The sequence below is a fragment of the Corvus cornix genome, chromosome 1, assembly GCF_000738735.6.
Source record: "Corvus cornix cornix isolate S_Up_H32 chromosome 1, ASM73873v5, whole genome shotgun sequence".
Taxonomy (NCBI): Eukaryota; Metazoa; Chordata; class Aves; order Passeriformes; family Corvidae; genus Corvus; species Corvus cornix.
In genome coordinates, this window is record NC_046332.1 from 19,472,508 (window position 1) to 19,499,912 (window position 27,405).

The 27,405-nt window shown below is 39.8% G+C and overlaps 1 long non-coding RNA gene across 2 annotated transcripts in view; it reads left to right on the forward strand.

Moving 5' to 3' along the window:
* LOC104687011 overlaps positions 1-27,139 on the forward strand; it is a 73,965-nt gene extending 46,826 nt beyond the window's left edge. For both annotated transcript variants that reach the window (XR_002044676.3, XR_005603585.1), the window contains exons 3-4: positions 14,839-14,939; positions 17,392-27,139. This is a non-coding gene — a long non-coding RNA (uncharacterized LOC104687011). The remainder of the gene's footprint in view (positions 1-14,838; positions 14,940-17,391) is intronic.
* Positions 27,140-27,405: the final 266 nt, after the last annotated feature.

Below are 27,405 nucleotides of genomic sequence, written 5' to 3' on the forward strand. Positions count from 1 at the left end.
AAGCAAAAGGAAGGACATGATGTAATCACTTCTGGATATTATCTTAAAGGCTCCTGGACTCCAGTGGAATGTAGAAAAACATAGACTGTCAGAAGCAAGGTAGTGGCATTGAAAGTATATCACTGCTGAATCTGCCTGGGGAGCAGACCAGTACAGGCACTATTTTCTGAAAACCTTCATCCAAGCTTTAGGATATTCTTGAAATGGACACTCAGCGAAATAAAGAGCTCAGAAATTATGTTACTTGGGAGCTTTGATTGGAATAAATTACAATCAGAAACATCTTTCGTAAAACAAGCTCTTTTTGGTTTAAACCCCTTCTGCTGCGTGTGAAGCATCAGAAGACAGTAGAATTACTTTGGTGTAAAGTTATTTATTTCCAGACTTCTGGTAGGCTCCAGTGAATTATAGTTACTGAACCAGCTTTTATCTAAGGTTCCTGCAACTGAGCAATTAACTTTCTGACTTTTACACTAAAGCAATTCATGTAAACAGATTGTGGTTATGAAGCAAAATGTTTAGCAAGTCATAAATTGTGAATCAGTTGTTGATTTGTCCCTTCTTTTTTTCTTTTATTTTCTGAACAAACATAAATTTTCTGTCTGTAGTGGGATTTTTTTTTTCTAATCTACTGAAATGTGAATATCTTTGGGATGTAGAAGAACTCCCAGAAAGAGTCTCAGCCCCTGGCAGTTTACTATGAGGGGTGAGAGGATTCCTCTAAGGAACAGGCATTTGGGGAATCATTACAAACAAGATTCCATTGGTTATGATGTAATATAAATTTATAAGCAGGAAAAGATTACCTTGCATTTACCACAAATAAGAAAATGTGGCTATGCAGTTAATGTAAGGTAGGTCAGGCTATATAAATTAATCTCCTTTCTTATCCTTCCTACTTCAGTGAGTAGCCAAGCCTACAGGATAAGTAATGTATCTCCTTTGCATGATGATACTTCCAATCCTTTGTCCTTGCTTTGCAGAGCTCAACAGTATTGCCACATAAAGTATCATCAATATCACAGAAGCTTGCCCCTTTTGAATAGATGGGACACCTTCAGAGTCCCTGCAGATACAGGCCTTGTTTAATTTAGACTTTGGCTCACAGCTGCAAGAGCTACCTCGATGGTAACTTCTAGAGAATAGTAATATGCCTATTGACTTCCTCTAAGACTAGTCCTTGCACCTTCCCCAGAAGATATTGCACTCTGTAGATTATGGAGCAGAACATGATAAAAAGGACTTCTCTGACTCCTTTGACTGCTTAATAACTAACTATATGACCTCTGTTTAGAAGAAAAGCCAAGCTAATTAAAGCACACTTCAACAGATTGTATTGCCTATTATATGACTACAATGTATAATGTAAATGTAGGAAATATGAAGATTGAGTGTGGATAAAATGTTCCACTGTACACCATCATAAGGATTATAAGAGCACTTTGCAAATGTCTTCACTGATTCATTTTATGACACTTTGCATCACCATGTAATCATGCATAATTGCTTGAAAAAACACTTAGACTTCTGGTCCCTTGGGGTGCAACTTGGAGTCAGAGAGAGACAAAAAAGGGTCAGTGTTTGAGTAAGGACTGAAATGTTCTGCAGTAGTACAGCATGTTCCCTGGAACTGGAAGTATTTCCGCAATAGCTCCCTCAGGAAGGCTCATCTCAGTGATCTACATCCTACATACTTTTATTCCAAATTATGTAGTTTTAATCCAAACCTGAAACCTTTTCTGCCACCTATTGCTTTTTCATCATTGTTGTCCTGTTACCCAAAAACCAGTGCTTGTGATCAATTAAAACTCAGAAATGTCTTCTATCAAGATCCTGAAAGTAATTTTTTAAAAAAATCACAATGTTGAAGGGAGCAAAACAAATGCTGTTATCTGCATTTTCAAGATAGAAATGTGGAGGAAAAAATGGAATTAGTTTTCTCTGGGTGCAGGGTTGTTACAGGACTGAGGATGGTCTGGTGTTGTTGGATCCTACTTTGGCTTAGAACAACAGCCATGCTCTTAAACTCTCTCGTGAGTTTAGACCTTGTCTTCATGGCAGGTTGGGCTTCTTTTGCTTTAAGTACTCCTACACGCCCAGAATTGACTTTCTGTGATGGTCAGCTGGAGCCTTTTGGTAATTAACTGAAAGTTTAGTGGAGGAAAAGAAGATAGAGTCCTTTTTCTTTACGAATCTTTTCACAGGTGTGGGCTATCTCATTAGTTAACTCTGTTATTTGACAGTTTTGAAAAGCGTCATGAGGTCTGAATGACTGCGATTATTACTCACCTTGTTCTCTGTGCCTTGACTCAAATGCCTTTAGATAATTTGCAAAATCCCGAGATAAAGGCTGATATGCAAACATCATTCCCGAGATAAATGGCAACAAATGTTCTGTATGACATGCTTTATTTGTGAGATAACACAGTGATTGGTGTCTGGTTAGACAGATGGGGTTTTATTATTTTTTTCTGATCCTTTAAAGTTGGATCCTCTATTTTGAAAACTGATTTGACACCTGGTCAGATTGCTCAAACCAGAGGCTTGAGAGAGGTTGTACTGTTTCAGTGTTACAAAGGCAGGCAAAATGCACAAGAGTGGTGAGGGCTAACTTGCACTTGCCTGGAGGAGTGAGAAATGGTATACAAAGCCTAAACCATACAAAGTCTAGGCTCAATATGTCCTGTGTGGGTGAGTGAGTAGTTAGAGGTGTCTGTCTCTCGGCTGCAGGTCCCACCAGGCAGTGGTGATCAGAGCTTGGTGTCAGATTTGGGCTACTGGCTTTTGCCTTCATCAGGAGCCTCTGTGTCTGCATCCCTGCAATGCTACAGTGCTGACCACGACCCTGAGACTGTGCACAGGAGCCACACTGGTGACTGCAGACAAGGAAGAGCAAATCAACACTCACACTGTTCAGCCTGACATCTGGCCAAGCTGTGCATCTGCAGTCCCAAATCAGAGCATTCCATGCAAATATGAAAATTGTTTCAAGGTCAAATCTCACAATTGCTCACAATCATATCATTCAAGTCAGAGGAGTGGTGAGAATTAGCTGGATCTCAGATGTAACTTTGTCTTCCTTCTTCATCCAGCTTTGGAAGACATTTCTCAAGTAGTGTTCCTGTTGTGAATTTGGATTCACCTTTGGAGTGACATCCCAAAATGAGGAAACCACCTCTTATTCCTGGTTAATGCTTGGTTTTCTCTCTAGATTAAAAATAACCCCATATTTATCCTACTTTTTCCTTTCCCTGTTCCCACAGAAGAAGAGTCTCTAACTTTGTAGTTGCAAATCCAAATCTGAAATCTATGACAAGATCCTTTCCCCACCAGACAGTGGTTGGCCCTGTAGTGAAGTTCCATGCTGCATGATTTGAACAAGAAAATATTCTTTCATCCACAAGTTTCAATGGCCTGAAGATATCCATGGTAGGCCAACAGTGATCAAAATGTTGGAGCCATCATCTGGTTTAGTTTTGGTAAAACATTCAGTGGTGTCAACCAAGACGTGGGTGGGAAAAAAAAATGTTTCGAATGTTGAATTTACAATAGAATACTAGGACTATGCTATAAGTACGTTCTTTCTTTCTTTCTTTCTTTTTCTTTCTTTCTTTCTTTCTTTCTCTCTTTCTTTCTTTCTTTTTCTTTCTTTCTTTCTTTCTTTCTCTCTTTCTTTCTTTCTTTCTTTCTTTCTTTCTTTTCTTTCTTTCTTTCTTTCTTTCTCTCTTTCTTTCTCTTTCTCTTTCTTTCTTTCTTTCTTTCTTTTTTCTTTCTCTCTTTCTTTCTTTCTTTTTCTTTTTCTTTCTTTCTTTCTCTTTCTTTCTTTCTTTCTTTTTCTTTTTCTTTCTCTCTTTCTCTTTCTTTCTTTCTTTCTTTCTTTCTTTCTTTCTTTCTTTCTTTCTTTCTTTCTTTCTTTCTTTTTCTTTTGTGTCAAAAAAAGAAGAGTTGAACAGAGATACTTTTTCAATTTCAGAGACAGCTCCCCCCCTTTTTTTTTTCTATTAGCCTACAATAATTAATTTAAGCAAAGTGACACGGTTTTAGAGGTCACACCATTGAATTTCAGACAGCTGAGACATGTCTAATTTAGCTGCCCTGTCTACATAGGCCTGCTGAACAATCAGTGGAATCAGAGATGCTTTTGCAGAGGCACCTAAAATTTGAGTCACCTCCTGGAGGAGTTGTCTTTCTGGGTTAGTTATGTTGAGGCTTATGAACACTCAGTGCTGGCGAACACCCTAATTTCACCTGAATGTGAAAATGCTTCTATGTTTTTCATGCCAGTTATTTACCCTTTTCTCATCCTTTTCTAACATTTTGATCAAATGAAAAAGCAAACTCTGATAGCTTAGAAACATTGATATACAATATTTCCATTTCGCTGCATTTCCCTCCATGTTTCCAGCTAAAATTATTTACTGTATCTGATAAAATTTGTGAAGGGCTTTTTGTTGCCTTGGAACACTGTTTTCCAGCAACGTTACCGGTCTGCTGTCAAAAAATTCAAGGTTAAGCCAGCTTTAGAATAGAGCAGATAGCTTCTGTTTTTCCCATAGTCTTTGGATAAACACAAATTCCAGTTTCTCAGGCTGTTGACTTGGCTTCTTTTACCAGAGAGGAATTCAGAGAGCATATGAATAAAATGTCAGATAAACAGAGGAGTATCTTCTCCCTTTTAAGATGCCAACCACACCTTCGTCAATCTCCTGTGAGGGAAAAGAGTTGAGTACACTAATGACAAAATGGCAAATGTGCAAACTCCCTCAAGCAGCACTTAAAAAGCTGCTTCATCACAGCAGTGTGACAGGGACATGAATAGAGGATTGTTCTCTTACTTCAGATTCCAAGCAGCCATCAACTTTACTGCACATTTTCACCTATGTGAATTACAAATTAGTGACAAATACATTTGAAAGCTAGTCATTACCTCAATCAGTCAATTCTTCAAAAGATGTATCAGTGAGATTAGTTGCTCTCAGTTAATTACAGGAACAATAATTAGCTAATAAAGGAGTATCATCATTCATATAATATTGATTTTCATTGTTTTGGAGATACTAATTTTAAAAGTCCTTTGAATCTATATATTGAGAAAACACCCCAAATTACTTTTAAAATAACTTTTTTTCAGGTTATAGGCAGTGTTTTACTCTCTTCTAGTTCTTTCAGACAAACTTATGCTTCTGCCATCTTCTCAGCACTGGGTTCTGTTGAAAAATAATGAAATGATCTTCAAATGCAGCCTCAGTAGTGAATTGCCTTAAGAAAGTTAAGTGAAGGATGATTAGACCAGTTGCTGCTTTTAATCACTTCACTCCTGTCCAAATCTAAACTGATGCCAAAAACTGGCAAAGATGGGTATGTCAAAGACATTGTATCTTATCCCTATAAAAACAAAATTTGCTCTGAAATTACAGATGCAATACTGTAGGATATCATACTTCTCCTCCCTAAAATTAGTACCTGAGGGAGAATGCATGGTGAAGGCATTTTTAAAACAAGATTGTGCCAGTTGGTTCCTTATATTTTTTATACCTTGTACTTTCTTCTCAGGACCTTCAGCCCAACTTGTTAAATCTTTATAGCTCAGTCACATTCCCAAGTCTGAAAAACTATGAGAAGAGATGCAGATCCTCATGGGTAAGAAATAGCCATCGTGACACCCCAAGAGGCATTTGCAAGTCCAGCCCAGTGTGTCTGGCTTCCCCCTGCAGAGTCAAGCTAAGGACAATAATCCAGCACTGGATGATGGACACACTAGAGATGATCTTTTAGAAGACCTTCCCCTTCTCCCCAACTCTCCTGATATTTTAAAAACTATATGATTATCTAAGGGTTTTGGTTTTAATATTTTAATTTTCATTTCACCTCTATTTTTACTCTGAAAGCCTCTCTTGATTCCTGCTCCAGTTCTAGCTGCCCTGGGCAACAATTCCATTAACATATCACTAACACCCTCCACTATTTATTTAAAAAAAATTGATAAAGCCCAGTTAGATCTCAGTAGGCTATGATCATCTTTAACTTAGCATAGTCTAGTGGTTAAAGCAATATAATAGAAGGCAGGAATATCTGCATCTGACAAAAATTCTCTCAGAAAATCATATAACTCTGTATCACAGCTTCTTTACATGTAATGTAAGATTTATACCTGACAAGGTGGTGTGAGACATCCATATACGGTATGCATTATTTTGCCCCTCTTCATTTCCTTATTATGGCTGCTGAGTACTAATTACATTACTTGAACTCATGGTTTTGGGGAGTTCCCTTGGATGATTTCCGAACAAAATCAACCTTCATTAACTGTTTTTCTTTCTCCGTTGTATCTGATAAATAAGAAATGTTAGAGAACACAGAACTCCTGCTGTATTGAACTAGTGGTACCTAGTCCCATTAATGCTTTAATCATCAAAACCATAGTGGATATAGAGTTTTCAGACTGATTTTAAACAGCTCTTCTCCAAATAATGAGGGGAGTAAGAACCCTTGTACATTCAAACTGATGTTCTTCAGTGCATAGATCAAACCACAGCATTGCTCTGGATTCTTTACAAAAATGTGTAAAGGTCTTCAAGTTTCATCTGCATAAAACACTGTATAAAAGTGAAAATTGTAGGACTGATTTGAGCATTTCTGATCATTTTGTCTGGGTGTATGTGACATGTCGCAGCATCCACATGTGACACTCTAGCAAAATTGCACCACCGCTGATTTCACATTACTGCTGTTGTTTCTTTGTTCTTCCTCTATTTTTTTCTTTTTTTCATTTCATGAGGCAGGTATGGAAGGACTCTGATGGGAGGCATTACTGCTGTGGAGAAGGTGAAATACGTGTCACTGCTGAAGAGAGGGACTGATAGATGTGAGTGGATACATCACCATCTCTGATACTTGGTAGATGGAGGGTTGAAGAATAAGATGATAAACTGTTGTAGACACAACAACTACATCATTCCTCTCATATATCAATTCAAGGGAAAAGGACTAAATTAATTCTTCTGGAAGATGATGTACTAGGGATATGGACAAATTGGGGTAGTCACAACCAAATGACACCCCTACTGCCATTCCCTTTATACAGCACTTCAGGAATCACTACACTAATGAGACTCAACATCTTCCTCGTGTCTTTACAAAAGCCACTTTTCAGGCCATATTTATTATCTCCTCACACTTCTTCCTGTTGGCACACTCCTGAGGCAGAAGTAGATCATTGAGTAAACACTAAGCTCAGTCAGTGCCCTTGCTGCAAATGCTCATATTTGTCATGACAGTGATTCAGTTGGATTTGGAATGATGGCATACTCTGAGCTCCCTGAGCATTTCTCTTTCACAAGTTCTGTGGCCTGACTGAGGCCAGTCTTACTCACTAATCTTACTGCTCTTTGCCCAGAGGGTTTTACACCTGTATGACTAAATGAAATATTCATTTATTTTTCTGGAAATGCATACTTTCTTATGCTGGAAAACAGAAGCAATGCAAAAGTGATTGGATCAATTTGTCTCAATTATTTTGTGTAATATTGAATTTAATGTCATTTAGAGAAACTTAAATGGAATTCTGAATTACTTTTCCTTTTCCTTATTTTTCCTTTTTCTTTCTTCCTATGCTCAGTTTTGACACTGGCAAGCACTAATTTTGTCCCTTTCTCCAAACAACCATAGCAAAAATACTTAACCTGTTTTAAATGCACTTGCATTTTATCAGAAGTTACTCTTCTTCCCCATGCATTCACAAATACATACAAAACTCCATCCATTCAGTATGGACTAGACAAATACTCAGAACATAATCTTCATGTATAAAAGATTCCCTATAAATCAAATCCTTCTTGGATATTAGAACAGGCACTCCAATGAAGAGAAAAGAAAATTAAGAGAGTGTGTGACATAAGAACCTGAATAAACAGAAACTCTGTGATGCTAAAATACAGAGGATTGAGGAGAAAGCAAGTCAAAGACCTCTCTCTTGAAATCTCTCCTAATTGGCAAATCACTTTTATATCACCATGGTACTGCAGTACCATGAGGAGACAGATGCTCCCTAAAGCAGTCAGCCTCCAAACAATTCAGTGTATTTCAGGCCAAAGCAAATAACCTGGCTTCTGCTAGAAAACTACCCAAACCCCAGAACATTTCATGGTAAGCATGTCATCTGCTTTCTCTTCAAAGCCAGGCAGGAAAAATAGAGAATTTTTACCTTTTTATCAGGGAAAGACTGTATAAAATGTATAAGATAACTATAGAATCTTTTAGATTAAAAAAGACCTTTAAAATCATCAAGTACAACCATTAACCTGACACTGCCAAGTCCACCACTAAACCATGCCTCTGAGCACCACTTCTGCACATCTTTTAAGTATCTATGGGGATGGTGACTCCACCACTTCCCTGGGCAGCCTGTTCCAGTGCTTGGAAACCCTTTCTGCAAAGGAATTTTTCTGAATATCCAATCTAAATCTCCCCTGGTGCAACCTGAGGCTGTTTTCTCTTATGCTGTCCCTTGTTACCCGGGAGAAAAGACGGACCTCCACTCGACTACAACCTCCTTTCAGGGAGTTGCAGATAACAAGGTCTTCCCCAAGCCTCCTTTTCTCCAGGCTAAAGAGCCTGCTGCTTCTCATCAGATTTGTGCTCCAGACCCTTCACCAGCTCCATCATCCTGGTCCTGCTGACCACATTATTTTTTATACAGGGTAGGATGCCACTGGCCTTCTTGGCCACCTGAGCCCATGCTGGCTAGTGTTCAGCTGCTGTTGACCAGCACCCCCAGGTCCTTTTCCTGTAGCACTGCCTGGGGCTGCTGTGACCCAAGTGTAGAACACAGCACTTGGCCTTGTTGCACCAACTGGCCTCAGCCCATGGATCCAGCCTGCCCAGATCCTTCTGCAGAGCCTTCCCGCCCTCCAGCACATGAACATTCCCACCCAGCTTGGTGTAATCTGCAAACTGACTGAGGGTGCACTCAATCCCATAGTCCAGATAATTGATAAAGATATTAAACAAGACTGGCCCCAACACTGATTGCTGGGGGACACTGCTTGTGACTATCTGCCAGCTGAAGGCAGCACCATTCTCCCCCCTCTCTGAGCCCAGACAGTTTTTTACCCAGAGAAGAGCACACCCATCCAAGCCCAGAGCAGCCAGCTTCTCCAGGGGAATGCGGTGTGAAATGGTGTCAAAGGCTTTGCTGAAACTCAGGTACACAACATCTACAGCCTTTCCCTTATCCATTAGGTGGGTCACCCTGTCATAAAAGGAGATCAGGTCAGTCAAGCAGCACCTGCCTTTCATAAACCTGTGCTGGCTGGGCCTGATCCCCTGGTTGTCCTGTACATGTATGCGGTGGCACTCAAGGCGATCTCCATGATATTGTCTAGCACCAAGGTCAGACTGACAGCTCTGTCATTCCCCAGATCTTCCTTCCAGCCCTTCTTGTAGATGATATCACATTTACTAACTTCTGGTGAACTGGGACCTCCCCAGTTAGCTAGGACTGCTGGTAAATGATAGGAAGTGGCTCTTCAACCAGCACCCTCGGTACTCTTGGGGTGGATGACACCTGTTCCCATAGATTTGTGCATGCCTAAGTGGCATATGAAGTTGCTAACCATTTCCTCTTGGATTACGGAGTCTTCAGTTGGCTCTCTGTCCCTCTCTTCCAGCTTGGGGGGCTGGGTACCTGAAGAACAACTGGTCTGTAATAGTAAGACTGAAGCAAAGAAGCCATGAAGCACCCCGGCCTTTTCCTCAGCTTTTATCACTATGTTTCCCCTGCAGCCAATAAAGGATGGAGATTATCCTTAATCCTCCTTTTTTTGTTAATGTATTTATAGAAACTTTAAAAATTGTCTTCTACAATACTAGCCAGATTGAGTTCTACCTGGGGTTTGATCCTTCTAATTTTCTCATAACATCCTTGTAGTCCTCCCATGTTCCCTGTCCCTTCTTTTAAAGTGCGTGAGTCCCTTCTTTTAAAGTTCATTTGTTTCCTGAGTTCCAGCCAAAACTTTCTGTTTAGCCAGGCTGGTCTTCCTTGCTTGCCATTTGGGAGTTGGGGACAGCCTGCTCCTGTGCCCTTAAGATTTCTGTCTCGAAGAGTGTCCCACCTTCCTGGACTCCTTCCCCCTTCAGGACTGCTTCCCAAACTACAGGCTAGTTTTCTAGAGAGGCCAAAGGCTGCCCTTCAGAAATCCAAGGCAGTTTATAACTGCTCTCCTTACTTCTCCAAGAATCAAAATCGTGATTACTATGACCCAAGCACCAGCCCTTCCCCATTCACAAACACAAGTTCCAGTGGGATGCCTTTCATGGTTGGCTCATTCACTGGGTGTGTCAGCTGCATATAGAACATTTTGTGTGCCTCTTCATCCTGGTTAGATGGTCTATAACAGGCTCCCTCCCTGATTTTGCCGCCTTGGCCTTCTCTCTGACTCCTACTCATAAACATTCAGCCCTATGGTCACCATGACTCATCTCTAACCAGTCAAAACACAGGGCTACCCCACTACCTCTCTTTCTTTGCCTGTCACAGAATCACAGATTGGTTAAGGCTGGAAGGGATCACTGAATGTCATCTAGTCCAACCTCCCTGCTCAAGCAGGGTCCCCTAGAGCACCCTACTCAGAAATGTGTCCAGACAACTTCTGAGTACCTCCAGTGAGGGAGACTCCACAGCCTCTATGGGCAACCTGTTCCAATGCTTGGTCACCTGCACAGTGAAGCAGCTCATCCTCCTGTTCAGGTGGCACCTCCTGTGCATCAGGTTCCACCCGTTGCCTCTTGTCCCATTTCTCAACACCACCAGGCAGAGACTGGATCCATCCTTTTGACATCCTCCCTTCAGATATGCATAGACATCAATGAGGCCCTGTCTCAGTCTTCTCCAGGGCAAACAACTGTCCCTCCTGAAGAGTTTATAGCCATTCATTGCAGCACTCCAGGCCTGGTCTCAAAGAAAATTCTCATTTGACAGAGAGAGCAGAGCATGCTGTAAGGGCTCTTGATTCCTGCTGACTGTGACCTACCAGATAGCAGAGGAGGAGAGCTCCTCCACATCATCATGGTGAGCACTTGCACAGCAAAGGACAGCATGGGTCCCTCAGCTGAGGGACTGGCATAACTCTAAGTTTGGTAAAACAAATGTGTATTTTTCAAACACAGGACATTTCCTGTGTTGAAGCTGGTCTAGAAGAATTTCAGCAAACTCTGTGAGTGTGAGACACCTTTAGAGACCATTCAGTAGCACTCACATATCTCTTCAAGCTCTTTAATTTACTGCTTTCATCTAAATGCTTTAGCAAACCTGGAAATATTTCTCTATGTTGATAAATTTTGGCAGCTGTAATAATTAATGCCTGCAGAATAAAAGGTGTGTCTATAAAGTGCTGTATATTTTTGTGTAGGTAGCTGCACATAAATGCAACCACAGGCATTCGATAATCATAAAAAAAGTATGAATGCTGAGTTCAGATCCAATGTGCCTATTGATTAAAATGCCAATAACAGCTATGTATTGTAAAAATTAGGGACAGATTGCAAGACTATACATGGAGAACACAGGGAAAGGACTTGTTTAGATTATGTTATTATCCCTAGTGAAAGTAGTCCACATAATTGTTCTGTCAAGTAAGATTTTTACACTGCAAGTTAGAAAAGTGTGGGGGAACCTGTTAACACCACTTGTCTGACCTGTTCCTGTCAGAACTACCTTTAGTTGGAGCTTCAGAACGAACAAACCACATAAAGTCTATACCCCCTTTCTAACATTATTATCCCCCCTGCTGGTTTAATTTATGTGTTTAATTTTGGTTTGCTGGGTGCAATATGGCTAATTGCTTGAGAGCTGTGCAACCTTACAAGTGAAATTTTGCTTTTATAATTTGTAGCACATCAAGTGTAATAATGTTCATTTAATTTCTGAAAAAGATAATTATGCTAATAGAATTATTTGAATAAAAATTCACACTCTATGCAGGATAATGTCCTCTACCTCTTAATTTATACTAATGTAGGTCTGTAAGGAATTTTTAATAATGTACTTCAACCCAGGGCCAGGAAGTGCTATACAGAAGCAAAGGACTGAGAGGTCTTAAATGGGACAAAAAGGCTTCAGAGGTCTTTGTAGCAAAAGCTGTCAGAAGTGATGCAGGTATTGAATTTGGATGGATGCTACAAGATGCAGTAAGCAGCCCTGGTCACGTGGGGGGATGTGGTCTTGCTATGTTTAGCTAACAAGTTAAAGTAAGGGAGGAAAAAAAGACACTGCAGGTCAGCATTTGCATTACACACAAGCAGGGCTTGCAAGGTGTAACCCTTTGTGCAGATAACCCATTGCCTCCCCAAAATGCCTGGCACCTAGGAAGGGCCAGCACTGTGTGAGACTGACCATGCAGAAACTGGCACCCAAAAGGACATGGCACTCAGCTTCATCCATCACCCTGGAGAGACAGCTGGATGGAAAGCACAGTGGCCGGAGAGGAACAGCACCTCCCTTAGTCCCAGGGAAATCCAATCTATTTTTAGAGCCATCCATTAGGCACCAGTTAGGCATGATGGCTTGGAACTGGCTCATAAGGCACCACACATACCGCTCTCTGATGCCCAGACATCCTCCATGCTGGACAAACTCTGTTTCAGCATTTGGGCGGTGACCTCAAGAGCACTGTTGACCAATAAGGAAGCTTTTAGGGCTGAGAGGGGTCATTCTGAGGCGGGGTTACCCGGGGGGGGCTGCTAATCTGTAGCCCAGCACAAGCCAACATCTCATCTGACCATCAGCCTGAGAGATGCACATTCAGGCCATTCCATGCCCCCAAGCCACAGCTGAAGCATTCTGAGAGATGCCTTAGGACCTTTGCTGTTCAAGGATGGACATCAATTTAATTTTCCTGGAGTCATTAGGATTGTTGCTGCATTGGGTGACTCTGCTTCCAGAGGGGAAGTCATGCCTTCAGCTAAGCTCTCTTTGCATACAGCCTTTAGGATCCCCATGCAAATGAGGTGTTAATGCAGCATAGTTTGCTGTATTTTATTTTGGATGAGATCAATTATCAGTGTGGCCAGGCTTAAAAACATGTGATCCCCATCTCTTCCTGGAGTAAACTTCCATCCCCTGGCTCTTGCATGTGTTGCTCAGTGAAAGGCTGGCCACTGGTGTCTGTCAACATTAAACCACACTAAACTCTCGTGCAGCAGTATGCAGTTCTTGCTTTTAAAATGATGCTATTGGGGGTTTCCAATGTTGATTATTGCATTTGTAACAATTTCCTAGACTTGGAATGAGGAAACTATTGCAAATCCTCTGTGAATGGCTTAAACAGGGAAGCATGATAAATGAAAGTTTCTAAAGGTGGTGACTTTCATACTAGAGTAATATAAAATACTGTGATTAATGCCCAGACTGTCAGTTCATGTTTTCTCCCTGAATTATTTCAGGAGGGGTTTTTTTACATGCCATTAGTATATTTACAGGTGATAAAAGAGCGGGTTTGGCAGTGTAAGGGTTTAAAAAAACTATTTATCTGTGGAAAGGGTGTCATTACAAGTGGCAAGTTTTGCACAACTCCTCTATGTTTCTTCCTCCAGCATTCTTGTCCTCCTTCTGCACCAAGTTAATCATTCACAGAAATGGTGATTTCAAGGTCACAAATAAGGAGGCACTTTTTGCAGCTTCTCCTTTTTGCTGGAAAAGAGGGGGGACTGAGGTCAAGACTATTCATTTCACAAATGCTGGCTGACATTAATATCTGAATGCATTCTTGATTTCCTCTGTTGGGTACGGGAAATAGCTTTAATATCTTGTATACCACAATGTGGTAGCTATTGCCTTTTAATGTTGATCCCTATAGACCATCAATCCCTAACAAGTGTGGCTACTTACTGAAACTGAGATGGTTTCACACTGATTTATAGGTAAAAGATTCCGTGTCTCATGACTAATTCCTCAAGTTTTGTGGTTCCACTTAATTTTTTTAATTCCTTTGGCCATCAACCACCACTGATTTTTAGGTAGAACTCTTCACTGATTTGATTGTGGAGTACTTAAGAACATTACTGGATTTTATGGCATCATGTTTTTATGGAGCTGAGTTACTTAATGATGTCAGAACATTTGTTTTTGAGATTTTCTCTTTTTTTGGTTTTGTTTTCTTCTGATAGCTTTAAATATGAAGTGCCTTATAACTTGGGAAGAACAAGTTTGTATGAAATAAAAACGGCTATGGATCTTCACTGAAAATACATAGTGAGGCTATTTTTACTTTCATTGCTCAGTTTTGCAGAATAAACAGATTACAATAAACAGAATACAGAGAGATGATAACATTATTATTATTATTTATACAGCACCATAAATGTGCATTCTGCTTAACATACAAATAAAAGATATCTCAGGAGATCACTTCAAGTTCAACTCCAGCATAAAGCACAACTTTCTCCTGAACATTTCCTTTTTTTCACAGTTGTTAAGAACAAATGTTTCAGACTGGAGTGCATTAAAGTGAGGAACTGAAATCCTTACCTAGGCTCAAAAAGAAAGTGATTTGATCATACTGCTTAAATGTATAGGCCAAAACTCACCCTGTTATAAAAGTCCTCTTGACTGCAGGGAAGGCCAGAGCTGACCCTACATTCCCACCAAAGCTGCTGGAGTCCAAGAGTGCTCTGAACTTTTGAAAATCAAGATTTTTTATGTTTTCAAAGGTGGTGCCTCACTGTAGGTCATAACATGTCACAAAAATTATTGCAGCATATCAAACTGCATATTAATCACAGTGCTCACTTTCAACCAAAACCTTAGTCATTTAAAAAAATTTATTCTCTTATTTTTTAAAGGGAATAAACACTGAAGTGATTCAGGCCTAGAGATGCTCTGTGAGGAAGGAAATCTTGGAGACTGAAGAGATTGAGAAACCCCAGTTGGAGCACTGATCCAGGTGATGAAAGAGGTGTTGTATAAGCTCACCTCCCAAGGTGTTGAGAGCATGTACATGCACTGTTGTTATCCATAGATATGAGCTGGGACCCACAGGGGTGAAGAGAAAAGCTCACTCCAGAGAAACAAAATATTCCAAATGAACAGTTTTAAAGGAAAGTCACTGAAAATACTAACCAAGTAGCACAACAAATTAATTGAAAATACAGCGTTAAAAATACTAATTAAAATAAGTGCCTATATAGTATAGTGTTTACAGATTTCAGAGGGAGGAAAGAATGTTTGCTGGAAAACTTTGTAATTTTGCAAGGCAATAAGAGACACTGGCAGGTGCCAAGTCCCCTAGGGATAACTTGTGGCCAAGCTTCAGAAGTCAGGAAGGAACATGGATTTCAGTGTATCTGCAACTAGGATCTTTGGCAGGATGCAAAGCTTTGTGTGCCAAAGGGACACCTCTTCAGAACAAATTCTTTCTTTTAGAACTTAATTGTTAATGTAAAACCCCATTAATACAATTGTGGCAAGAAGATTTATCTAACTTTAATGCCTTGACAAACTGGGTAGTACTTCTAAATAGCCTTTTTTAACACTTGTGAAAATTCACCCAGTCAAAAAAAAAACCAAACAACTTCCATCCCTTTGAGCAAATGAATTGTGCTGCTGTTGGGGCACTGAACATTTAAGCAATGAGAAATAGTGTCCCAGTAAGAATACCACTCTAATCATGCAGCTTTTCATCATGACACAAAGATAAACTCAATTCAAAACATTTCCCTCAAATACAAATATTCAGAGCAGTTTCCCAGAGCCATCTTCATCTGTTGTCCCTGTTTTCTCACACAGATCTCACAGGAATGCTGAGGTTGGAATTTTGTAGCTCCCCTAAACATGAGATAATGCTATTCTTTCTAATCATCACTGTCAATTAGCTAAAAATTCCTGAAGTGCCAGCTAAGCAGTGACGCAGAATAGACTTCAATATATTCTAAATCTGTACCAGAGAACAGGAGTACTACATTTTTCTCTGTGCAAGAGTTTGTTTTGAGCATGTGTACCCTCCATGTCCTGAACTCTTCATAAACTGCAGAAGTAAACAGAGAGTGCTGCATTACAGTGTTGAAAATGTCCTCCAGACACTGTGCTTGTCTTTAAGTCATGGACAAAATTGATTTGTGAAGTCTGTATTGAATACTTTATTTTCAGTAAGAACTTGTGGAAGCCTATTTTTTAAGAAATGGAAGGAATAAAAGCAAAGTCCTTGCTTCCAACCAAGTAAGACCTGACACAATTTCAAGTAAATATGAATGGTAAAAAGATGCTCTAGCACTGCGTTATTGCCTCAAGTTGCAAAAGTTAGTAGAGTGGAAATGTGCATCATTCCAAATCTGAATGGATGAAAGGCCTTTGGTTCTCAAGGGTTTATCCATAACAATTCAGACCATGTTAGAGTTTGGGAATTTGTACTTTTCTATTAGTTTGACCCAGGGGTTAGGAAATAACTCTACTGGAAAAAATTCTGGACTCCTGTGAATTTAGTAGAACTTTTGTAGTCAGCCATGTCTGGAGTGGGATTTTCCTGATTGTCCAAAACAACTGGAAGCAAATAGCACAGTGTGAAAGAAAGTTTTGTAAAACCAGGGAGAAAATTTCTCTTCCAAGGATCAGAAAACACAGAAGCCAATTCTGTTGAATTGAAGCCCATCTTTACAGTCCTTCCCAGTGTGATAATTGATTTCAAATACCTTTTGAAACAAGGGATGGCATCCAAACAGAGGCTATCTGGTGTACCTGGATGACATTTATTATTACAATCCAGTTTCTGAGGAAATGTTTTTGGACACAGTCCTTTTTCTGACCTGAAAAATAAGATCAGGAAGATTATAAAGCAATTCCAATGAGGAAATAAATATTTACCTGTATATTTTATTTTAAAAGTCTCAATCAATAAATAGCCTCTAAACAAACAAACAGCCCCTAAAGCTGTTTAAAAGCCTAATACAAAATTTCTGTTTAAGATCTAAAGGAAATTCTCTCTTGTCTATGGAAAGGGGTTCGGCTAGTGTCTCAAGGTCTGTTCCAGATGTTTTTAAATCTGCATGTTTTAAATCTGCTTTACCTTGATAATCCTTCCCAAGACTATCCAAGAAGAGGTCCATCTGGGTGCTCTGAGAATTCAGAAATAAAAAAACTCTCCAAAGTGATCTTAGTGCTATCTTCAGCTACCTCTGGCCCTCATCCAGCAGAGCACTTAAATCTGTTCTTCTCTTTGAAATTGGCTTGGCGATGTCAACAGGGCTTCTCATATATTTGCAGTTAAATACCAGCATAAATGATTATTTAGATCTAACCCCTCTCTATCAAGGCTTGAAACACCCACAGTAGTAACTGTAAGGGAAGGCTTTGTTTCATATTTCTGTTGATGATGTTAACATGTTACTTTTCTCTTTCTACAGATTTGCTGGACTTGCCACACACTGCTCTGGTTCAGGCTCCAAAGCTGCTTTGGCCCAAATTTATCCCTCTCAATCTAAACATCCCCACTCAACCCCTTCCATCACCTTCTCGGTACCCACACGTATTTACTGCAGTGGCCTGTGTCCATTGCTGGGGAGTGCTGACCTTCAGTAAAGCCAGCAATGGCTTTTACTAATTAAAGAGCAACTCACCCTCTCTGGCTTTGCCCTTCGATTTCTCCTAGAAATCCTTTTCTCCTTAATAGAAAAACATCTAGATGATGGAACAAAGCACGGTTGTCTGGTGACCCTTGATTGCCTAGAAATCTAATGGCTGTCTTGCAAGCTGGGGATCCACCTTTCCTTTTTTTTCCCCTTAGAACTTTGTAAAAGCTAATTGGAAAGCAATCACAGCCCAACACTTAATAGACTTTCACATTTCAATAGCAAACATTTTTTTCTGTGTTCAAGAGGCACACTGCGCAATTTGCTCCCTTTCTTAGAAGGTAGGTAGTTTGATCTTGGCTAGGGAAGAAGGCTACAGTATATCACTTTTATTACCTTCTTTATATGAGAATAAATGTTTTATAAAAGTTCTGAAAATAATTTCTTATGTCAGGGAGGGAGAAACTTAGTTCTAGTACTCAAAATGCTTTAATTAGTTTTCCCTGAGTCTGTTTTCTTTGTTATCTCACTACAGCTGAATCAGTTTTATTACCCTGAAGAAATAATTTGCTCTTATTAAGACCAAGTACTCTGTTCAATAATTTAATATGTTACATTCATCTTTAACGTTAAAAGGCCTGAGACTAAGTTCACTGAAATCAATGGAAAGTCTGCTAGGGACACCAAAGGTCTTTGGATCCTTTTAAGGGAGTTTCAGTCTGAAGAAGCATCCATATTGTGGTTATTATGTGCAGCATATCTAGCTTGGATTATCAGAGGTGTAATTATGGTAGTCGAGGCCTCTGTGGGGCCAAATGGCAAGTATTTATGCAAGTCCTTGAGCAGGTGGAGCCTTTTTTAGTCTGAGTTCTTTGCTGCCATGGTTACACTACTACAAATACCTGCCCTTGTTAGCTTTAATTTAGCTTACTTATGGTTACAGAAGTTAAAGGCACTCCAGTATAGCCAAATTTACTCTCCCTAGAGGTTTCTTGTGTTATAGTGATTTCATCCCTTAAATCAGAGGTATATCGCTGTCTGGTTTTCCTTCATCACTGGGTGGATCTCACTACTGCTTGTCAGCAGTCACCCATAACAGACAGTCTTCTCTAGCAGTATTGTCATTTTCACTTACAATCTATTTTCTCCTTTCGTTACTTGAAAAGGTTTTGATACTCCTCCTTTTCTGATAGGTAATTTTTGTTCCCAGCCACCTGTGTTTCCCTTGTGAATCTGTTAATGGCAATAAATTAATCCCTAGATGCATTATAGCATGGTTGAGCACCATTGTATTGACAATTGAGCCAGAAAAGCCCTTCTAGCGCAGTTCCTTAGAGACTGAATATAAAAAGCCATTCTAGAACATCCTACACTCATATTAGGCAGTATAAAAATCATGTTGTGTGCTGGAAATATTATTCTCCTCCAAAGGACTGTGAAGCCTAATGTTTAACAAATGTGTTTTGGAAGTGTCCAGTATGCTTGCTTATCAGTCTGAGAATCATGAGCATCTATTTTAATTTCAGGAGAAAAATGAAAATGTCACAATAAGCATCTTAAACATTTATTTAACAAGAGAGAAAGTCCCTTACCATTGTCATTGATATTCAAGAAGGTAAAATCTGATGTCTGTAAGTAATCTTACGTACTCAACTATAGTCTGTTTTTGTTATGGTCCTGTATGTCCAGTTGAAATTCCTTCACCATAACCTACTGGTACATTATGGACCAGATCCAAAGCTGGGTCAGATCAAGATTAATGGCTGAACTTGATCTTAGAAGCCTTTTCTATCCTAAATGAACCTATGATTCTAAGAAGGGGCAGCTTGATACATACAGTCTCTTCTGCCTTGTACACTATTTCAAAATCCAGTAAAAGTTCCTTAAGACAGGAAATTTTGTGTCCTTATTTTCCATTGCTTTAACTTTTATTTCTTTTTTTTTGAAGCTTGTGAGAACTTAGGGTAGACATAAATAATTTCGTCTAAGTTTTTTCACAAGTGTGAAAACCTTAAATTTTTAAGGTATGTCCTGAATCACGTGAGGGAGGCATAGAATACTCTGGCTACAAGTACTGGTATCTTGAACCCTGTAATTAATTTTCAAGTCATGGTGCTGGAACCCGTCCACCATCTGTGTCCTCGATGCATGGACTTCATGAGAAGTATTGCTACAACCTCTAAATGGGAGGAAAAATGAGGGAACAAATTGAACAGTTATTAAGAATGGAGCTATTTTCCTGATGAAACATGACTCATGCTGACAATGGATATTCAAAGTACTCTGCAGATTTAATAAGTAATGTTTCACTGGTGATAAGTGATGTTTGAGAATGATAAATTTTGAAGGGAAAGAAATTTTGCCCGAGTTTGTTCAGACACTTGTGTATCGTTTTTCTTGGGTACCTTTACCATGACATCTATCAGGAACCAATGCCTAGGCTTTGGGGACAGCTGAGCTTAATTTCTAAGCCTAATGTATGTATGCCCACATACACTGGAGTTTTGTTCCATACTCCTTGTACTTTCTTTTTTACTTCAGAACAAAAAGAATATATTGATATGCCTGAACTGATTAAGTGAATGACCCTGATACAACCAATTAATAATGTATATTCTCACTTATCTTGAAGGGGTTAAGGAAGACAACTCTTGGCAGGCAGATTTATCACACTCAAAATACCTGGTACAAAGACATGAGCTCAGAAGCCAAAGGAGGCACAGGCAGACTTTATGTCTTATTGCCTATTCTTCTTTGGGTGGTTCTGAAATATGATTCAAAAAAGCTCTTATCATGAGTGTATGTAGGTGGAGACAGGACTTACTATGCATTAATTATAATCTACCACAAGCCTATCAGAATGCTATTGCTGGACCAAAGAAAAATACCTCTTTAATGTAATCTTGATGGTGTACGAATCTATATCATAGTTCCTGATATATATGTAAGAACAAGTGTATTACAGTATAACTGTATTAAAGTAGCTTTTGAAAAACTTCTCAGCTTTTCTAGAGAGTTTTAAAAGCTAATATCAGTGCTAATATAATATAAAAGAAAGATTTCATTCTTACTCTTTTTAAATGTGAAGTGCATGTTTGATATTCTTCATACAATACTGGTTTTTAATGAGGTAAAATCAGTACAAGGTGTCTGTTTCTTGACTGATAGAAAATCAGAAGAAGAAATTAGTATTGTGAGAGAATATTATTTGCTTCTCTTGGCACTATCTTTTTGTCTTCATAGCTGAACCCTTTATTATTTTCATCCTTGCTCTATTGAAATCTAGGGGCAGGGAATACTTGTGTAGCAGGATATACCTCCAAGCACACACAGGTGTACTGAAAAGCCTTATGTGTGAGCTCCTGCAGTGATTTTTTAAATCCTTAAGCTAATCTATTGTCCATCTCCTCTATACCCAATGCTCTGTTCTTCTTTTTCTCTGTTTTCAAGTTGGACAATTCTATTTTCCGCTTCACCGAAATGAGAGTCAAAAGCCTTTGATTTATACCCTCAGTTCTCTCATTTACAGATAGTACCATTACAGAGATTTTTCACTATCCATTCTGCTTTCAGGTAAGGTTAGAAGTGCTCTGGATCTTGACAACTATGCAGCAGCAATAGGCTCAGGAGAGCTGCAAGAATGAGTCATGTGTTCTCCAGTGGCAAGTGGGGGGGAAATTTGTATTCTCGAGCTATAAGAGGTGGTTTTCTTCTTTTTTATTTCAAAACAAGACTTATTCCCAGGTGTTCTAGCCAACTAAATTGATCAGCAAAGCCACCAGTTTTAGGTGAAGAAGAAAAGAAATATGTTTTGAAACTCAAACATATTTATCACCTACTTTCCAATACAAAGACAGCCACATTTCTCTCAGTGTTTCTCATAAGTTGCTTCTCTTCCCTTCACTCCCATGGCCTGCTAGAAGAAGGTGCTGTTACCTGGGGTTCCCAGAATAAAGTGGGTGCACCCCTTCGCTCATGTACTCCTGTCCAGCCAACCTCTTTCAATATGTGGTCCCTGGAGGTGTAGAGTGCAAGCTGTCCTCTGACAGCTGTACTTCCACTATAAATATAATTGTACAGGCTTCTTATCCAAAGCCAAGAGCCCTTGGTGAACCAGCCTTTACTAGCAGTGGGCTGCAGAGTGCTTGCAGAAAGGGACAAGTGTCAGGTCACGCATATGTGGAGAAAATTTCAGAGAGGTACCCAAATCCTACTGAAAGTTGATAGGAACTAAGCACTTAACAGACCCTTTCTGCTCCAGCATGCCTTGTCCTGAGATAGAGATGTATTACTCATGCAGGACTCAGTGCTTCTAAGGTGTGTTTTTTTCCTGTTAAAAATGAGAAAAAAGAAAGGAAGAACTCAATGACATTGCTTTCCACTGAGTCTAATCAGGTTCCTAGGCTATATTTTTTCCTAGCTAGAATTTTAAATGTATTTACTTAGAATATAAACTACAACAGAGAAGATCAAGAGGTTTTATTTCAATACTCTGACAACTCCTGATTTAAATTCATTGCACTGGTACATTTAAAAAATTAATTTTCCTGTATTTAAAAGGGTTAAAAAAACCTAGTAAAAGCGGCTTGGCTTTACAGATAATGATAGCATTTAGCAGCTCCACGTGAGTGCCAGCATTAATGCTATGCTGAGGTATATGGTGAGAAGGAAAACAAAGTTTTTACTGCTTTTCTCAGATGTTTTTTACAACCAACACTCAGCCAAACTGGGAATAGGATGGCAATGCTGCAGTCCTTTATGTCCTTCTTGCTGTATGACACCTCTGGTTAATGCAGCCTACCTCCAGCACACTGAATATATCAGCCTCTTTTAGACACAGCTGCCAGAACTAATGTCAGGAAGGCAAGCAGAAGACCAGGCATAGGCGTATCTTTAGGCTGGCAGTCAGAGAAAAGACTCTTTCTGGACTTTTTTTTTTGAGGACAATTTATTTTGTAGCATCACTATAGGGCAACAGGAAGGGTCAGAAGTTAAATGAGCAAGCAATTTGTTGACAACATGGGGAAAATGCTGCTAGTGGACTTTGAAGTGGGATATGTTTCTTAAAAGCAGACACCAGATGGGAGTTGATCATTTTGATGCTAGCAGGACACAGAATAGACATATTGTCAATTACCTAAAAGACTGCACAATTTGTCAAATATGAGTTGGACAAGAAGTGAAAGAGAAGTTATCCATGTAGCGGAGTTCAATGAACAAGTTAGCCCAGCTGAATGAAAATCTCTAGCAAGAGATCTTACTTTAAAGCATATTTTTGATCCCAGATAAAAGATTACACGTAGCAGTGATGTTTTTTCTTAGTCTTGTTTTTAAGCTGGATTTCCCAATGAAACGTTGTTTAAGCACTCAGATTGTCTACTTATTTTTTGGTATCATGCCTTGCCTTTTAAATCAACTGGCAGTTTTTGACAAAGGGACAGACGTCTCAGATCTGCTCGCTTCCTTCACAATTACTGCATACAGACAGTTTGATAGAGAGTCCCCTGCTAGTGTCTTGTTGCAGTATGAGCACAAACCTTATCAGGCACCAGTGAGTCTGTACTGATGCAGTGTGCCCTGAGAAACAAAGCCAGAGAAAGGCAGGTTTCATTCTTTGTGCTTCTTATGAAGTTTTATTTTTCCACAATCTGCTAAATTCAGTAGTCAGTTTATGCAAAAACACTATCATATTTATAAGAGGGCATACATTACAACTAATTCATTTTTATTATTATTATTAAAAATATTTGAAAACTTGTTATGGTACAGACTTGCATAGGCATCTAGGCAGCCAGGGAAGAAATGGTCTGGTTCATTCTCTACTTAAGTCAAACCCAGCATTTTGTTTGCCTAAAATATTGTACCACATCAGGCCATTTTAAATGATAATATATGAGAAGTACATGACAAGTGAGCTTGTAATATTGGCCATGAGCTATCAAAAAACTTGAGTCTATGTGGTTTTGACCAAAAAAAATCAAGGCAAATATCTCAGAAAAGCCTAACAGAAAAGAAATAAAGAGAGGAATCCTTAAACATTCGTGTATTCAGACGTGGAAGTGGGAAGAAATACGTACGAGGGAAAAAGGGGGATCATTTTGTTGTGTCTGACAGCCACACAATTAGAGATGCATAAACCAGCAAGCTGAGATATTAGTCAAAGATGTCAAACAGAACATCGATCTGACCTAGAGCCAGTACAAACAAACTAGTTTAGATAGCAGTAATGCTCAGCAAACAGAGCTCTGTGTCTGTGTGTGTGTCTGTGTGTGAGTGTGATACACTCAAGAAGTGCCAGATTGGGGTTAAACTGCAGGCCAGTTGTTTATAGTTTAGGAAATACTTAGCATAAGACCAACAAGAAGCCTGTGGGATTATCCATACAAGCACAATCCTTGAGGCATCACAAACATCTTTGCATAAAGCAAGACCAGCTGTCAGAAAGGAAGAATAATTTTCTCTAATATTTGAATTTATTAGCCATAAAGAAAGGCTGACAAGAAATGTGAGGCATGACCATGTACAACAGGAGGCAGAGGTCAAACAAATGCTGCATATTCTGAATTCCACAGAAAACACCCCTCCAGAGGACAGCAGTCACAAGCTTCAGGGACTGTACTGATTAAAATGAAAGAAGAAAATACAGAGACAGAAGCAGAAGTAGAGCAGAGAAACCCAACATATTCTGAGCTGGCTGCTATCAATCAAGTCAGTACATTGCCCCTTATCATCTGGAAATTCAGTTTTCCCTCAGCAGAGCTGACTACATATACTTTCCCAGTCTACTGTGATGGAAAGTTCAATCATCTCCAGAAAGCAATTTGCAATCCCAAACAAATTATATAATTAAGAAATCACTTTCAGAGCACTGTTCTAAGTTGTTTGAGACACAGCCCTATTGAAATCTGTCTCTAGGCATCCTTCGGCTCTCAGTGAGGTTTTAAGGGGTTATTTAAAAATACAGATATTAGAGACAATGTGAATATGGCAAATATTCCACAATGTGTGTCCTAAGGCTACAAACCACCATGCTATTCTATCTACCAGAAAATAGTAAAAGAGCCATTAAACTCAGACCTCGCTGAAGTCAAATGAAAGAGAGGGAAAACTCAAACCCTCCAAATGTTGATGTGTTCAATGATGTGTTTCAATGAGTGAAATGACTGAATTTTGTACACTGTATATTTATGCACTAAAGCACACATCTAAAAAGAGAGGGAGGGAAAGAAGGAGAAAAGAACAGACTTGAGGTACAAAAAAAAATAGCTTACTCTGAGGATCTCAAAAGATGCAGTGACAAGATCCCGATATGCAGAGCTGAAGGAGCTCTTCAAAATCAGTGTGAGAAAACCACTTTCTACTCAAGACTATACTGCCCACAACTCTATGATGCATTTTCTCACACGCATAGCCCAGACCCTGCAAACTGAGTTGGATATAGGGGGTGTGGGGCAGGGGCAGACTGACAGCCTGAGCACACCAGTGACTAGCAGGAGTTCACCCACCTGCCACTGGCAATATCCTCTGCCCAGGAGGCACTTCACATGAAAGCAAATGAGGTGTTAGCTGACTCAAGCAGTGCAGAGGTCACTGCTGATGAAAGACTAGTGAGCAGGGATTCAAAGGAGCAGCTTGACAGGAATGCGATGGCATGACAGGAGCCAAAGGAGCTGAGCATGCTGCCTGCATCTATTCCTGAAAAACAGAACAGAAGAAGGTGAAGAGGCTCAGCTGCTTTGCATATAACCTAAGGAAAGAGGACTCGGTGAAGGAGGACTGAAGATATCAAAGGAAGATTGTCCAAAAGTGATGACAGTGGCAATGTGCTTTCTGCTGAGCTTTGTCCCACCAGTTGCTGAGGTCATGCAGTCCAAGGGCTGTGCCCTGCAGCTGTGGGCCCACATAGCACCTCGAGTGCTGGCACAGGGGGCTCCAAGTATGTGCAACCACAACTCATCACATTATTGTGGGAAGGGAAACCACTGCTTGAACACACATGCTTTCTTGAAAGCAGGGGAAGCTGGTAGGTGAGAAAGAAGGGTAAGAACAAACTTTTGGGCACACTTTAAAACAAGGCAGGGCTTAGGTCTGTTCAAAACTTTTCTGTCACTTTACTGACAGAAAACAGGATTTTCAGCTAGTTTATATATTCATGAAAAGAGCTGATTTCTGTAAAAAAGCTTCGTATTTTTAGGACGGGGATTAGGAGAAGACGAAATTTTTCATGCAACTGAAAAGACTACAAACACTTCCTGATTGCACTTAATGTTGTCTCAGTGTAAAGAGCTGCCAAAATTTTCCCTATCACCTCCATGACTGAGTACAGAAATGAACCACAAGCCAATGAAATCTATTTTAAACAAAGCCTTGTAGTCAGCAGTGCCAAAATACATCTTTATCTTTAAAATAATAAATAACATTGACAAAATTTGCAAAAATAGGAAAGATCTTTCTGTTATGGCCCAGTCCCGGGAAAATATGTGTCAAAATACCTGAATGACCTTTTGAAAATATTTTGTGCAAAAAAAATACGAAGCATGAAATTGAAATCATATCCTGATCCTTAGTTAGTGTCACTGAGTACAAATAAGAAACAAACTACTTGTTCTTAGGTCTGGAAAAGAATGAAGGCAATAAATATCAGATCCATTATTTCTCCTTTAACAAGCAGTGCAATATTTCAGCCAAGAAATCTCCAGCCACCCTCAATTGTTGCTAGCAGCCAAATCTAATCTAACGACTGGGGACATGGATGAAAGTGGGATACAATTTCTGTCTTATCCTGAAGTCTATACCAAGAATAGCTTTCACTTGATCCAGAAGAACAGTTTATGGCTCCAGGACTTGAATACCTTCCCTGTTGCTCACTTACATGCTTTGCTTGCAGGAAATCAGGTTCCCGCTGCCAATTATGTTCATCGTCATCACTCATCCACAGAGTCTTACTAATCTGACAGACTTTTATTACTCTGAGTGTCTGTTGCTACCCTGAGCTGGTGTTTAACCTCTTCTCTGCCATGTGGTCAAAGACCATACACATCTCTAAGAATATGGAGGAGCAGAACACTGATGGGAGAATGGGCCAGCTGGAGATGCTTCTTCCCTTTTCCACCACGCTTTATGTCACGCCTGTCACAGTCGGTTCTGTATGTCCAGGTCTTTTTTCTCGAATAGCACCTTTAATTCCCTAAAGGGTATCTAAAAATACCTAAATACAGGATTGGTATAAACAGTCCAGTTCTGAAATGAAAAGGTCTGGTCATTACTTTGTTTCTCAGTTAGAGACAAAGCAGTAGAGTATAACTGCTGTTGCTGTGCTAGGTAGCTCTCATACTGCCCAGCTCACACCTCTGTGCTAGAATAATGTTTTCTGAGTGTCCTGGGTTACAGTGTATTCTATGACCATCCTTGAGCTGTTGAAACCAGGTGGGGCAGTGTTTCCGTGCCTCCTCCCTCCGGACCACCTTCTCTTAATGAGCCCATTAATGCCTTGCCTCACGGCTCATCATCCTATTGTGAGATGCTCCACCCAGAAGCATTCCATCCTGGATATAATCTGAGATTCCGAATACTACAGACACCCTTTCCACTGGATTCCCAGAGGACAGGAGCTACACAGCCACCACTGGACCTTCCGAGGAAGAGCAGACCCTTCTACAGGATCACCGCTCCAACAGAACCACATCCATCACTTCAGGAGGACTGCAGCCACCATCTTATTGGACTGCTACCGCCACCCTGACTAACAGTGCGTCAGGTTGTATCCTGACTGTCAGTTTGAACCAGTGTTTTCTGGCTTTAGTTTTTGATTTCCCTATTAAATTGTCATTCTGACTTGGTGCCTCCCAC